Source organism: Penaeus chinensis, chromosome 40 (assembly GCF_019202785.1).
Source record: "Penaeus chinensis breed Huanghai No. 1 chromosome 40, ASM1920278v2, whole genome shotgun sequence".
Taxonomy (NCBI): Eukaryota; Metazoa; Arthropoda; class Malacostraca; order Decapoda; family Penaeidae; genus Penaeus; species Penaeus chinensis.
The window spans coordinates 13,349,926-13,365,281 of record NC_061858.1 but is presented as its reverse complement, the minus strand read 5'-3'; positions in this window follow the sequence as shown (position 1 = coordinate 13,365,281).

Genomic DNA, 15,356 nt, shown 5'->3' with positions numbered 1-15,356 from the left:
TGAGCCAGACCACAGGGCTGCCCATACTGAGGAGTATTATGAAGAGTCACGTAATGACTCCCAGGTGTACCCATCCCTGGTTCATTCCATCTTGGACCAGGGAGAACTCTCCTACACGTTTTCAGTGTGTGGCATCCCCTATTACTAGGAGACAGGAGTACTGGAGACTGAGTATCCTGTAGCTAGCAACACATCTTTTTCGCCATCTAATCTGGTTAGAAATTGACTGTCAAGTCAGTCGGCTGGTCAAATATGGCTAGGGTCAAGCAGGCACCGCCGCCCAGTCAGCATCGCATAAGTCCCGTGACTGCCATCAGCACTGGGAGGTAACCGTGTATATTTCCTCACACTCCTCTGGCTGTTGAGTATATTAATTGACTCATTATTTAAAATTATCTGCCGCGTCAACAGCTAATGTCATTAGCGGTGAACTCCTTGTTAGACTGAAATATTAGAATATTTAAAATGTAAAAAATCTATCAATAAATGTCATAAATGACAAAAAATATAATATTAAAAATCAAGGCATACACAGTATGGCCTAAATATATAAAATTATTGCATAAACATTAGGCATAATTAAGTTTTATTGATGATATTAGTTTCCCTAAGGAAACTAATAAGACCTACATCACAATCCTCCCCCTATACATTTTTTAGTGTATATGGGGGAGACAAGCACCTTCGTCTTTGGTCTGAGAATGTTGCACATCTTTCCACCACATGTGCGACCGTTACTGGCTCTTGGCATTACTCACAGCGTGCTTCACTTTAAGCCATCATCGGCCCATGAGTCAGTCTTGTGTGCCTGATTCTAAGCCTTGATAATACAACTTCTACTTGTCGGCTTGGATGGATGCTGGTCACCTAACTGCCAAAATCATCTCTCATCTCTCGCAGTTTATTTCTAGAGGTATGCCTCCATTGTTCCCTCCATTTATCATGAAGACAACACCTGATGCTGGGTTTCAAGTCAGTGTGTGGGAGAGGAAAACAAGCATCACAGGGCTGATTGGCAGCTGCCTTGGCCTACTGATCAGCTCGCTCATTCCCACTGATACCAACATCTTTTTACATGCTGACATCAGTGCAAGCCAATCTTGAACCTCCCTCACCACTGGATTGTAAGATCTCTAGTCATCTTGACTGCTGCACGGATGGCATGTAACTCTGCAGAGAAAATTATATTGCATATGAACCTTGATACTGAGAAATGTGTTAAAGAAATATCTCTCGGACATGTGCTTCGGATCTCTCCCCTATCCCAATTCCGACCAAATCCAGCTCGACTTGATTAGTCCAAGGGGGGGACTTGGGAAGTTCCAACAGCCAGAACCTTTGTGAAATTTAAATTAAGATCTTCCACAAGATTCCTCATTGTCCTACTATAGGATCGGCTATCCTCTAGGGGGTTGAAAACTAATCTGGATGTAGATCCTGGAATCCTTTGTAGTCTTGTGTAATAAATCAGGTTCATGTAGTCCAGGTGTAATGAAAGAGGTGGTTCCCCACTCTCAGCATACAGGAACTGCACAGGTGGAGACCTGAAAGCCCCTGTACAGATTCTGAGAGCTTCATTGTGAAATGAGTCCAACATCAGGAGAACAATAGGAGATGCAGATGAATATGCCTCACATCCTTAGTCAAGTTTACTACGAATAAGTGCTCGGTAAAGCCGCAGAAGCGTTGTGCGGTCTGCACCCCAAGATAAGGGTGAAAGAACCTGCTTTTGTGGCTTTCACCTTTAACTGTTTGATGTGAAGCACCCATGTAAGCTTTGAGTCAAAAATTAGACCCAAGTACTTTACCTCTTGGACAAAATGCAGTGGGTTTGCTCCTAAATAGAGGGAAGGATGGAACTTTCCTCGTTTGTGGAAATGCATAGCCATGATCTTGTTTGGAGAAAATTTGAACCCATGGTATGTTGCCTATTGCACAACCTGATTTAATGCAGTCTGCATGTGTCCTTGCACATCCTATAAGCTTCCTCCTGAGCAGTACAGTGTAAAGTCATTCACATACAGACTACATGAGACAACACTTGAAGCGACCTTTACAATGTCATTAATAGCAATGGCAGAGTCACACTTAAGACACTCCCTTGTGGGACCCCTTCCAGCTGATCTTCCAGGTTAGAGAAACTGTTTCCCACCCTCACTCTAAACTTCCTGTCAGCAGGGAAACTTTGTATGAAGGTAGGTAATGCTCCTCTTAAACCAATGACATACAGCTTCATGAGTATACAGTGCTTCCAAATGGTATCATGAGCCTTTTCAAGGTCAAAGAAGACTGCTAACAAGTGACGTCACTGTGCGAAGGAATTCTGTATAGCAGTTTCCATCCTCATTTCCATCGACCATTCCATTGGTCGATCTCAGTTTTCTAAAACCATATTGATACGGGGCCAACACGTTTTCCTTTTCTAGCATACATGTCAACCTGAAGTTCACCATTTTCTCTATCAGCTTGCAGATACAACTGGTGAGAGAAATTGGTCCGTAATTCCCTGGAATGGATGCATCCTTGCCAGATTTAGGGACAGTAATGATTAAAGCCTCTTTCCATGTGGATGGCACTGTTCCCTCCCTATAGATCCTATTGAATAGGTTCAATAGGAGATCTGCATATCAGAGTCCATCTCTTTGCGCAAAAATGGCAAGTTGTATGGAAGTTCTGCTGCAGTGCTACTGAAGAATGATATTGGGTATCATTTCTGTTCAGCCCGAAGAGTGGAGAATCGGGCAGTGTAAGATACTCCAGAGGAGATTTCTGCCAGCTCATTTGCAACATCTGTTTTGTCTGAGGGGATTATGCCATCTATCTTCAGAGCAGGTAGTGATATGGAAGTGCTCTTTCCGGCAATCTTATGCACCTTGTCCCATACCCATGCTAAGGGGGTCCCAGAGTTGATGAAGGACACATACTGCCTCCACGACATCCTTCTAGCCTCCTTTCGCACTCGCCTGGCCTTGGCTCGGGTTTTTTTTTTTTTTTTTTTTTGTCCTGGATCAAGGTTACATTGATTGGGCATCGTTTTAATTCCCTTAGTGCAGATTTTCTTACTCTGACAGTTTGTTGACATTCATCAGACCACCATGGTACCAGAGGTCGACTGTATTGCCCGCTACTTCTGGGAATTGATGACCCTGCTACAAGGTGAATTCGTGATTTGAAATGTTTAACAGGACCTTGAACACATTGGAAATCATTCACATATCCTTGCAATACTGCAGTTGATCTAAAAAGATTCCAGTCTGCATGTTCAAGTCGCCATCTCTGCACTCCATTGGCTGGAATACCATTCACCTCCTCCAAAAGTATTGGAAAGTGGTCGCTTCCATGTAAATCTTCCGTGACCTGCCAAGTGAAATTCAACTGTGAATCAGGTGAACCAATTGACAGGTCAATACTGGAGAATGTCCCAGTTTGAATTTGGAAATGTGTGGGTGCATCAATGTTCAGTAAAACTGCATCTACTCTTAAGAACAAGGACTCCTCGGTTGTACAAAGTGTCTCCCCAGAGGTGATGCCGACCATTGAAGTCTCCCAAGAGTAGAAATGGATGAGGCAACTGCCCATGTAGATATTTCAAATCACCTATGTTGAGATTATGTGGAGGGAGGTAGATGGATGCAACAGTGTAAGGTGTCAAGCCTATTCTCACAGCCTTCACCTGCAGTGTCAGCTGCAGGTGGATGGCCTGGAAGGGAATATCCTGACGTACCATCACTGCTACTCCTCCATGAGGTCTATTATCAAAGTTTCCATAATGAGCTTGAACTTGGAATCCTCTCAGGGAAATTGGGCGATTTTCCCTGGTCATAATCTCTTGTAGGCATACACAGACTGGATTACATGAAGCTATCTTCCCAATTTGCATGAATTCCCTGACAATTCCATTGAATAAGGGTATCCAGTTCTTCAGGTTGACAGACCACTTCATAAGGTGTTTAGCATTACCTGTGGTTAAGGCCCGTCCCACACCTTTAGGCATAGGAGCATCCTCTCTAGCAGTGGAGGCCGCTGTGGATGTGGTAGCCTCTGGAGCCCTGCCAGGTGGCTCAAAACACCCAGGCTCAGGATTCCTCTGCCTGTGCAAAGGGCATACCTGAGCCTTTGCTTTAGACGCATTCTGTCTTGCAGCAGAGGCCCCTGTGGATGTGGTGGCAGCTGGAGCTGTCACCGTTGAGGCCTCTGGAGCCTTAACTGATGGCTCCAAAGACCTTACTTTAGGAGGAGTTTCCTCAATAAACCCCTTACTCATACTCCATTTCCAGTGGAACAACTCACCAGAGGCAGTTTCAGCATTTGAGGACTGAGGTTTAAAGTTAGTGGCAGAGTGTGTGGTGGTAAAAGTATTGGAAGATAAGGGATGGCAGGAAGGAAGATGGACTAGAACTGAGGCAAAGGACTTACCCAGCTGTGCAAACAGCACACGAGCTTGTCGCTTTGCTTCTCCTTGCTCCTTATTACGTTATTCTTTTTTTAAACTTGTACCTATTACATTGCATGGAAGAAGCTTCATGATCTTCTCTGCAGTGGTAACATCATACTGGACCTGGACAGTTGTCATCTCCTTGATGACCTGTTGTACCACACTTCACACACACTCTTGGTTGTTCATTTTCCTTAAAACGGCAAGAGTTGGCTCCATGGCCATAACCCTGGCAGTGGAAGCACCGCATAGGGTTGGGCATATGGCTTTACTTTGAGGTGGTATCATGCCAACTTAACCGATTCAGGAAGGACTAACGATTCGAAAGTTAGAAGAAGAGCTGGTGTCGACTGTTCCAAACCATCAAATTTCTTCTTAAAACGTTTTACTGCAACTACATTAAAATTCTTTAGTTCTTCTAATAGTTTCTCCTCAGAATACCTCATCAGGTCTCGGGAAGACAATTCCCTTACACTAATTGAGGGTTTTCTTAGGAGAAGCCCTAGGAATGTCACATATCGCACGCAGACTGTCACTGTCGTCTGGTGACGAAACCTCAACTATCAGACTATCATCTCATTGTGGGGTGATGTGAGGATCACGTTGACATACACTTTCATTTCTACCAGGTAAAATTTCCCTATTGAATTGAGGAGGACTTTTCCCCCTCTTACCTGGTTTAGGAGCTCGGGAACCATTACGGTTCCTATTTATGCCCTTTTGAATCTGGTAAGTGACAATATGTGATGTTCCAGAGGAATTGTGGAGGTAGTCAGGGAGAGAGTTCTTTGTAAATTTGCAGAAATCATATAAATTATAAATCTTCATTACCTCCCCCCCCCCCCCCCACCCACCATGGAGTGCAACGAGGGGAAGCTATAGTTGGGACCCAAATTTTCCCAACAGCCACAGGGGTAGTGGGGAAATATACGCAGTCACTATTACAGTGCTAATGGTAGTTGCGGGGCCTATGCGCTACCGACTGGACAGTGTCTGCTTGACCCTAGCAACAATTGACCAGCCGATTGAATTGACTGGGCCTTGATCAAGCCACCGTCTATCCAGAATAAAGGACCAAAGAGGTGTGTTGCTAGCTGCAGGGCGCAGCATGCAGCATCGCTCAACCTCCAGGACTCGTGTCTCCTATATCCAAATTGATTTTCAACCCCCTTGAGGACTGCTGATCCTATGAAAGGAGAATGAGGAATCTTGTAGATCTTTCCCAGGCTCTAGCTGTTGGAACTCCCAAGTTTCTCCTTTGTACCAATCTGGTCAAGCTGGATTTGGTTGGAATAAGGAAAGGGAAGAGATCTGAAGCAGAACTCAGGAAGAAATATCTTTCCTCGGCAGCCTTGATCTTCACTGCAGAGTCGGAAGCAAACCTTGTAGCAGTCAAAATCAAGAACTTAAACTCATGACATCAGGTGGTAAAGGAGGGTTTAAGATAACTCTTTGTTGGGTGCCACCTCATGTTGGTATCCATGTGAATGAGCAAGCTGATCAGAGGGCCAAGGCAGCTGGTGCTCAGTCTTGTGATGCTTCAAACCCAACATCTGTTTGATTGATTGATTATTTAAAATTATCTGCCGCGTCAACAGCTAAGGTCATTAGCGGCGAACACCTTGTTAGACTGAAAAATATTAAAGTATTTAAAACGTTAAAACTCTATAAATGTCATAAATAACAATAAATATTATGTTCTAAATGTCTAAAAAAAAACAAAAAAAAAACTATTGCATAAACATTATGCATAACTAAAATTTATTGAAAATATTAGTTTCCCTAAGGAAACTAATAAGACCTTCTATGTCACAGTCTTCCCCCAATACATTTTGTAGTGTTATGGGGGAGACAAGTACCTTCCTCTTTGGTCTGAGAATGTTGCACATCTTTCCATTACATGTGCGACCGTTAATGGCTCTTGGCATTCCTCACAGCGTGTTTCACTTTTAGCCAATATCGGCCCATGAGTCAGTCTTGTGTGCCCGATACTTCTACTTGTCGGTTGGGGTGGATGCTGGTCACCCAACTGCCAAGGTCATCTCTAATCTCTCGCAGTTTATTTCTAGAGTTATACCACCATTGTTCCCTCCATTTATCACAAAGACAACTCCTGATGCTGGGTTTCAAGTCAGTGTGTGGGAGAGGAAAACGAGCATCACAGGGCTGAGTTGCAGCTGCCTTGGCCTTCTGATCAGTTCGCTCATTCCCACTGATACCAACATGTGCTGGCACCCAACACAGAATTATCTTTTTACGTGCTGACATCAGTGCAAGCCAATCTTGAACCTCCCTCACCACTGGATGTGACGAGTTTAAGCTCTTGATTGCTTGTTGGGCACTACGAGAGTCACAATATATTACAACGGAATGGTTTGAAAGATCTTTAGTCATCTTGACTGCTGCAAGGATGGCATGTAACTCTGCAGTGAAAATCGAGGCTGATCGAGAAAGACTGCCAGATGCAGTCTTCCTTCTGCTCACTGCTGCAAAGCCCACACCATTTTCAGATTTCGAACCATCTGTATATATTGCATATGATCCTTGGTACTTAGAAGTGTGTTGAAGAAATATCTCTCTGACTTCTGCTTCGGATCTCTCCCCTTTCCCGATTCCGACCAAATCGAACTCGGCTTGATTAGTCCAAGGGGGACTTGGGAAGATCCAACACCCAGAACCTTTGTGAGATTTAAATTCCTCATTCTCCTACCATAGGATCGGCTATCCTCAAGGGGGTTGAAAACCAATCTGGATGTAGGAGATCCCGGAATCCTTTATAGTCTCGTGTAGTAAATCAGGTTCATGTAGTCCCTGTATAATGAAAGAGGTGGTTCTCCACTCTCAGCATACAGGGACTCCACAGGTGAAGACCTGAAAGCCCCTATACAGATTCTCAGAGCTTCATTATGAACCGAGTCCAACATCCGGAGAACAGTGGGAGTTGCAGATGAATAAGCCTTACATCCATAGTCAAGTTTACTATGAATAAGCGCTCGGTAAAGCCGCAGAAGCGTTGTGCGGTCTGCACCCCAAGATAGGTGTGAAAGAACCCGCAAAATACTAAGTGCTTTTGTAGCTTTCACCTTTAACTGTTTAATGTGAACCCAACATCTGAAATTGTTTTTGCAATAAATAGAGAGCAATAGAAACAAATTGGGAGAGATTAAAGACCTTGGCAGTTGGGTGACCAATGTCCATCCAAACCAAGAAGAAATTGTATTAATAAGGCTGAGAAGAAGACTCGTGTGCCAGTGATGGCTGAAAGTGAAGCATTTTGTGAGGAATGCCAAAAACATTTACGGTCGCACATGTAGTGAAAAGATGTACAGCATTCTTAGGTCAAAGATGTATGTACTTGTGACATAGGTCTCATTAGTTTCCCAAGAGAGACAAATATTAACAAAACAAATATTAGTTTACTTTTACTATTTTGGGTTTTATGGGTGTTAATTTCTTTTCGGTCGTTTCTTCAGAACTAACAAGAATAATAGTTAATTCGTATTTACATTATAGATACTGCCTGATTAATATAATGGCACTAATGGTACTAATTCTCTCTTCCTTTCAGATTATTTTGTCTTGTTAATGACCTTTTTGGAAGCCCATCCATAGATGAGACACACAGTATTTGCAGAATTTAGTTTTCTCTTCAGTTGATTTGTTGGTGTACCTGCTCATACGACTGTGCTTTTCACTTTTGAGCTGAACCAAAGCTATCTGCTGTCAGTCATGATGAATTCTAGGTGTCGCGATTAGCTCAGTTTTGTTTATCTCAGCCTCTGTTAGAACTAAGGTGTTATAACTCTACAGGCTCACATGCCACGTTCCACATATTCAAAGAAAAGACAGTGTTTAGTAAAAGTTACGAATACTGAGTGTAGTGCCAGGGTAACAGGGTGCTGACGGACGACCATTGACGAGCCCTGGTGAGTGTGTGATAGCACTTGATCAGGCGCTCGCACCCTCCCCGTGCCCGACCACAGGGAATTAATCACCGTAGAAGTGGACAACCACCTCCTCGCTTTCCTCGCTGTCCCATCATGGAGGGGGAGGGGGAGGGGGACGTGCTCGGGGCCCCCGCAAAGACATCTACCACCCCCTTATCCCACCCACCCTATGGGAGGGATTGATTTCACTGAACATAGGGAAATGAACGGTGTGGATTCGCCTGTCGACCCCGATGTGGATGACGAGGGATTCCAACTCTTTCAGAAGAAGAGGAAGACAATGAAGACCACGTTGCAACACCACACCAGCAACATGACCAATAATGCAACCACAATTGACCAGCCGATTGACTTGACTGGGCCTTGATCAAGCCACCGTCTAACCAGAATAAAGGACCAAAGAGGTGTGTTGCTAGCTGCAGGGTGCAGCATGCAGCATCGCTAAACCTCCAGGACTCCTGTCTCCTGGTAATACAGAACGCCATGCATGGCCAACACACGTGGGAGAGTTCTCCCTGGTCCAAGATGGATTGAACCAGGGGTGGGTGCACCATCCCCTTTCAAAGGCTTTGGTGCACCAGCAAGCCATTTTAGCACTCTGGTCCAGCTCACCAACTCATTGGGACCTCAAGCCCCCCACCGCGGCAAGGGAGCTTCCGATAGGGGATCTTTAGGGAGGACACAAAGCAATCATCATGGAAAGCTATAATCATTCCTATCCAGACTGCAGGATGTGTCAGGTTGTGGAGTGGGCAACATACCACATTTCAAATTCTCTCTAAACAAGACTATGGCAATGTATTTCCACTAATGAGGAAAGTTCCATCCTTCCCTCAATTTAGGAGCAAAGCCATTGCATTTGTCCATATGTGGGTGCCTCACATCAAACAGTAAAGGTGAAGGCTACTAAAGCACTTTAAATTCTGTGGGTTCTTTCTCAGCTGTCTGTGCCTTTTCGAGTCTTATTGATCTGCAACTTTCACTCTTCTCTGGATGAACCTGTGGAGTCATTGCATGCTGAGAATGGAGAACCAAATCTTTAATTACACTGGGACTACATGAACCTGATTTATTTCATGAGACTGCAAAAAACTTTGGGATCTCCTATATCCAAATTGATTTTCAACCCCCTTGAGGACTGCTGATCCTATGAAAGGAGAATGAGGAATCTTGTAGATCTTTCCCAGGTTTTAGCTGTTGGAACTCCCAAGTTTCTCCTTTGTACCAATCTGGTCAAGCTGGATTTGGTTGGAATAAGGAAAGGGAAAAGATCTGAAGCAGAACTCAGGATGAAATATTTTAAACGCGCTTCTAAGTACCAAGGATCAAATGGAATATATACAAAGGGTTCGAAATCTGGAAACGATGTGGGCTTTTAAGCAGTGAGACAGACCATTCAGACTTTGCTGAGATTACTGAGTGGGAGCTGAACAATGCACTGTTCAAAGGAAAAGCGTCTGCACCAGGTGAAGATGGAATTACCTATGTGTCCTCCGCCTTATAGCTCAGGTACCTGGTAATCCCCTTTTGCACCTGTGCAGGTTAAGTTTGTCACAAGGTATTCTGCCTGGCCTCTGGACGCGCAGTCTAATCATCCCTATACCGAAACCAAACACTGATAAATACCGCCCAATCTCTTTAACCTCATGTGTATGCACAGTTCTAGAAAGGATAATTTTGAACAGACTCAGGTACAGGTTTCAAGGTAAATTATCTCACAGACTGTACGGATTCCTATCGGGACGTAGCACACAAAATTGCTTTGCAGAGTACTACTCAAACTCTAATCCAGGGAAGCACACTGTTTTTCTTGAACTTAAGTCAGCTTTTGACATTGCAAACAGAGAAATTATCCTAGAACAATTAGTAAGCTTGGCATCCGGGGTAAATTATAGAGCTGGATTAGAATGTATCTTTCGAACAGATCTGCAAGTGTCTTGTTCAGGGGAGTGAGAAGTTCCACCACACAATCTTTTGAACTTGGGATGCCACAGGGAGGAGTTCTCAGCCCTATGTTGTTCAATGTCCTCATGCACAAGCTGGTGACAGATATTCCACTTGGGGATGGTGAATCCATTATATGTTATGCTGATGACATATGTGTCAAAGCATCATCACAAGAAAGGATGCAAATAATTCGCGACAAACTCACAACTAGGGCTTATGAGTGTGGATTAGTCATCTCCACTGAGAAAACAATGGCTCTCAACCCATGTATCATACCCCTACCCACTTTTCGCATAGGTGACCAAGGGCTTGACATGTGTCATAAATATATATATCTCGGGGTGAACATAAATGATGCAGCCCGGATCCTTTCCCTGAAAAAGAGACTTTGGGAGAGACTGAAACCGTTGAAAGTTCTTGTTGGAAGAGAACATGGCATCAATGTCAAGCTCGCTAGACTGTTTTACTTGGCTTTTATAAGATCAGTTGTAGACTACCATACACTGCACTTGTTGCAGTGTAAGGAATCAGAAATAAATAGCTTGCAGGTAGTGCAAAATGAAGCCATGAGGATTATCCTCGGCGCCCCGAGAACAGCAAAGATAGTAAACATGAGGTCAGAACTTAACCTACCATCCATCTCTGATAGAATAATATTTATTTCCACTATATTTGGGGTCAAAGCTCAGAGGGAACCCTTGTATCTTTCAGACTTCCAAAAACAAATGCAGCATAAAATCACGCAAGCAGACGTGACTAATCACACACACGCGCGCCCTCTAATACACAAAATCTCCATGAACATTACAAAACTCAATGTCCCAATTGGTAAAATACCACAGTGTCGATCCATTCCACCATGGGAAAATTCAAAATTGATCGTGCACCTTACGTGTCTACCACAAAAAAACAGTGTACATAACTGCGTGTTACAACAAATTGCATTAGCAACGGTGAAGGAACACAGAGTCTATGGGCGATGATGTATACGAGTGTTACGTTGACGGATCCGTACAGTCTGGATACAAAGCTGGTTGTGCTTGTATTGTATACAAAAATGGCTTACTAAAACATCAAGTTAATATGAGAGCGATGAGGAAATTGTGAGTTGCATTAAGCGTAACGTAACTTGTGCAATAGAGCGCAATTTTAACATTCAATTTGTATGGATACCATTTCATGTTGGCATAAGCAAGCACGACCACGTCGACAAATTGGCGAAGGAAGCCTGTAGCAAAGATACTGTGAAAATAGATCTTGGGATGCCTCTTGCTAGGGTTGCACTTATATTGAAAAGTTCTCATAAGGAAGAACTAGTAGATCTGACGAACACTCAAAGGCCTGAAAACTGTACCAAAAGGCACAACGATCAGTATAGAGATAGCAAGCCCTCCTATGGGTGGCACCAAAGTCAAACCAGACAATGTGACGTGGTAATTGCCAGAATACGTATAGGTTCCAGAATATATTGGCAACTGCACGGTGCAAGAAGTGCAGATTAATCTAAATGTAGACTGTGTAACGAAGAAAACAAGCGAACGCTTGAGCATTATATCTCGGAGGAATAAAGAACTATGTGAATATTTCATTTCATCTGATACATTGGAAGATATACTCGTATTATATCCTAAATTTACTATGTAGAACTGCCGTCAAAAAAAAAAAAAAAAAAAAAAAAAAGTTATGTAAACACGGCAAGATCATATCAACGAATTATTTTTGTATGATGTATGACATGTTTCTATATTACCATGTACAATTACAGTAGTCACAGACTACTGTATTGTGTCAGATGTATATAAAACTGTAATCATGATTGCCTACGCCTGAGCAGATAGCCAGGGTGGTAAATAAACTTACTTAATTTAACTTATCAAAGTACTTGAGATAATAATTCTGAACAGGCTCATGTATCGCATAAATGCTAAGTTATCCCCCAAACTGTATGGATTTCTCCCAGGGCGTAGCAGTCAGCACTGTTTTGCAGAGTACTGAACAAACTCAAACCACGGCATGCAAACCGTATTTCTTGAACTTAAATCTGCTTTTGATATTGCAAACAGGGAAATTATCCTTGAGCAACTAACTAGCTTTGGTTTTCAGGGAAAACTATTAACATGGATTCAAATGTATCTATCGAATCGATCGGCTCAGGTTCTCTTCAGGAGCATTAAGAGTACTCATACAAAAGTATTTGAACTCGGCACACCTCAGGGAGGCGTACTTAGTCTCATGCTATTTAATATCCTAATGCATAGATTACTGGGCGATATACCCCTTGCAGGCAATGACTCCATTATTTGTTATGCTGATGACAATTGTATTGAATCCTCATCTGAGGAGAGAATGCAAGATACTCTAGATATACTTTCTGCAAGGGTTACTGAGTGTGGCTTGATAATCTCAACTGAAAAAAACAAGGCACTTAACCTAAAGGGTTTCATATAAATGACATTGAGCTAGATCTCTGCCATCAATACAAATACTTCTGGGTGATTGTTAATGATTCAGAGCTCATTAGAAACCTGAAAAAAAGGCTGTGGGAGTACTTTGAATATGTGGAGCGTGGCGTGTGAGCCCGTAGAGTTATAACGCCTTAGTTCTAATTCATACATAAGGTCGGTGATAGAATCAGAGTTGACTAGTTTAGAAAGTGTACAAAATGAAGCCATGAGGATCATTCTTGGTGCACCTAGAACAACAAGGATTGTGAATAAGAGAACAGAACTTAATTTGCCTTCTGTTTATGAAAGAATATTATACATAAATATCACATTTAGTGTCAAATCAATTAGAGAACCCCTCCATTGTACAGAGTTCCAAAGACAACTAAAACACAAAATAGAAGAGCTAACTTTAAATGACAACGACTATTCATACTCAAATCCATGGGTACAAGTAACGTGTACACTTAGCTCAGCTGAACATACCCATAACTAAGACCCTACATGGACGTTCTGTACCACTGTGGAAAATGTCGGACCTAAGTGTATATTATACGACTGCCCCCCAAAAAGACAGTGTCCCCCCTGCTATAATTCAGCAGTATGCACTTGCAATTATAAATGAGCATCTGGAAACTCTGTCCCATGCATATGAATGCTACACTGACGGATCCTTGGAGTCTGGGAGCAGAGCAGAATGCGCTTTTGTTGTATATAAAAACAATATTTTGCAGCACCAGGATTGTAGGAGGATTCATGACTGGGCTAGCACTATGCAAACTGAGTTGGCAGGAATACTCATGGCCACCGAATTGAATCAAGGCTCAGGGGTCATTTTCTGCGATTCACAGAGTGCTCTCCAGGCTCTGAACACTCTAGACAAAGGTGCGGGGATATATTGCAAAAGAACGAGGCCATACGTTTTGTGTGGATTTAATCGCATGTTGGAATCCCTAGGCATGATCATGCTGATCGCCTTGCAAAGTCAGCATATGACAAACAAAGTGTGGATATAGATCTTGGGAGACCTCTTTCTAGGATTTTATACATCATTAAAGCTTCCTTTAGAGAGGACCTGACTGAGTTGATTAATTCTCAACGCCCTGAAGGCTGTAGCATAAAACACTATGACCGGTTTAGGCAAGATTCATTCATCTACGTTTATATAAAACAAGAACAAGACAGTGTGATGTTGTGACTGCAAGAATCAGGCTTGGATATAGATTGTATTGGCAGGTCAGTACAGTTTTTAATGTCGGAGAAACTCTGTGTAAACTGTGTAATGAAGAATATAGGCGAACACTTGTACATTATATCTCAGAGTGCCATGTGTTACAGCTTTTCAGACCACCTAGCATGAGGTACCGATAACTATGTAGCTACTTCATATCATCTGATGTCTTAGAAGATATACTTGTGTTGTATCCTAAATTTGGAATGTAGTTATCACATAACCGCATATCAAATGTATTAATGCTTTTCCGCTATATGCCGGCGTGGGAGATGAGTAGATAAAGGACTGTGCAATTGTTCCTTTCCTTAAACTTTTAAAGTACTCACAACAATGTTATAGGCTAAAATTCAAATGTAATACCACTATGTAATGTCATGACCATGCATTAAATGTACCACAGCTTGCCCAAACCTGTGCAGTTAGCCAGGGCGGTAAATAAAGGACTAAACTAAATTCTTGCCAAGTTCTTATTTTCCTTTATTTTGTGGTATCACTGTGGTCTGATTAGTTCAGGGCAATTGGCCGAAAAGGGAACCTAATAGTTGAGGCAACCATAAACAGAAAATACAAACGCCGATGTGTGTGTATGTGCATGAGTACGTGTGCGTGCGTGTGTGTCGGTGTGCGCGTTTGTGTGTGTGCGTCCATGTGCGCGCGCGCTTTTGTGTGTGTGTGTGTGTGTGTGTGTGTGTTTGTGTGTGTGTGTGTGTGTGTGTGTGTGTGTGCGCGCGCGCGTGCGTGTACGTGTTTAAGGGCATGAGTTAATACGTGCGTGTGTGTGTGCGTGTACGTATAAGTGTGCGTGTATGTGTAAGTAAGCGTGTATGTGTGAACGAGGGTAACTATGTAAGTTCTTGTTCGTGTGTGCGTAAGCGCGCACGAACGTAGTTACGTGTAAGCAAACGTGTATTCATGTGGTTATTGGTATGAATTTCTTCGCACAATTATGTTAAAGGCTAAATCATCAACTCTTACTTAAAAATCACTTTGTTTGCCATGAGAGTTCACATTGTTTGGGCCCTTAAAGCCGCATCTTATATTCTTTATAATTCTGGATGCTTCTCTCTTCCATAGCCCTTCTGTCTGTTGAACTTAAACTGAAAGAAACTCAGGGTGAAATCGGAAAAAAAAAATAAAAGGAGGAGTTCTTGTGTTTTACTGGGAGAGTGACAGCGTACATATACACGAACCAATACAATTAGCTTTACCTTTTTATATCAGATCACAGGTCACTGTTGTAATCCACTGTCGAAGGGAGTCCGTTACAAAAGTTCAGAAAAATCACACAAAACACAAAAGGCGCAAGCGTGTTGCCTCGGCAAACCCCAGCCTGCCCTCTGTCTGTCTCA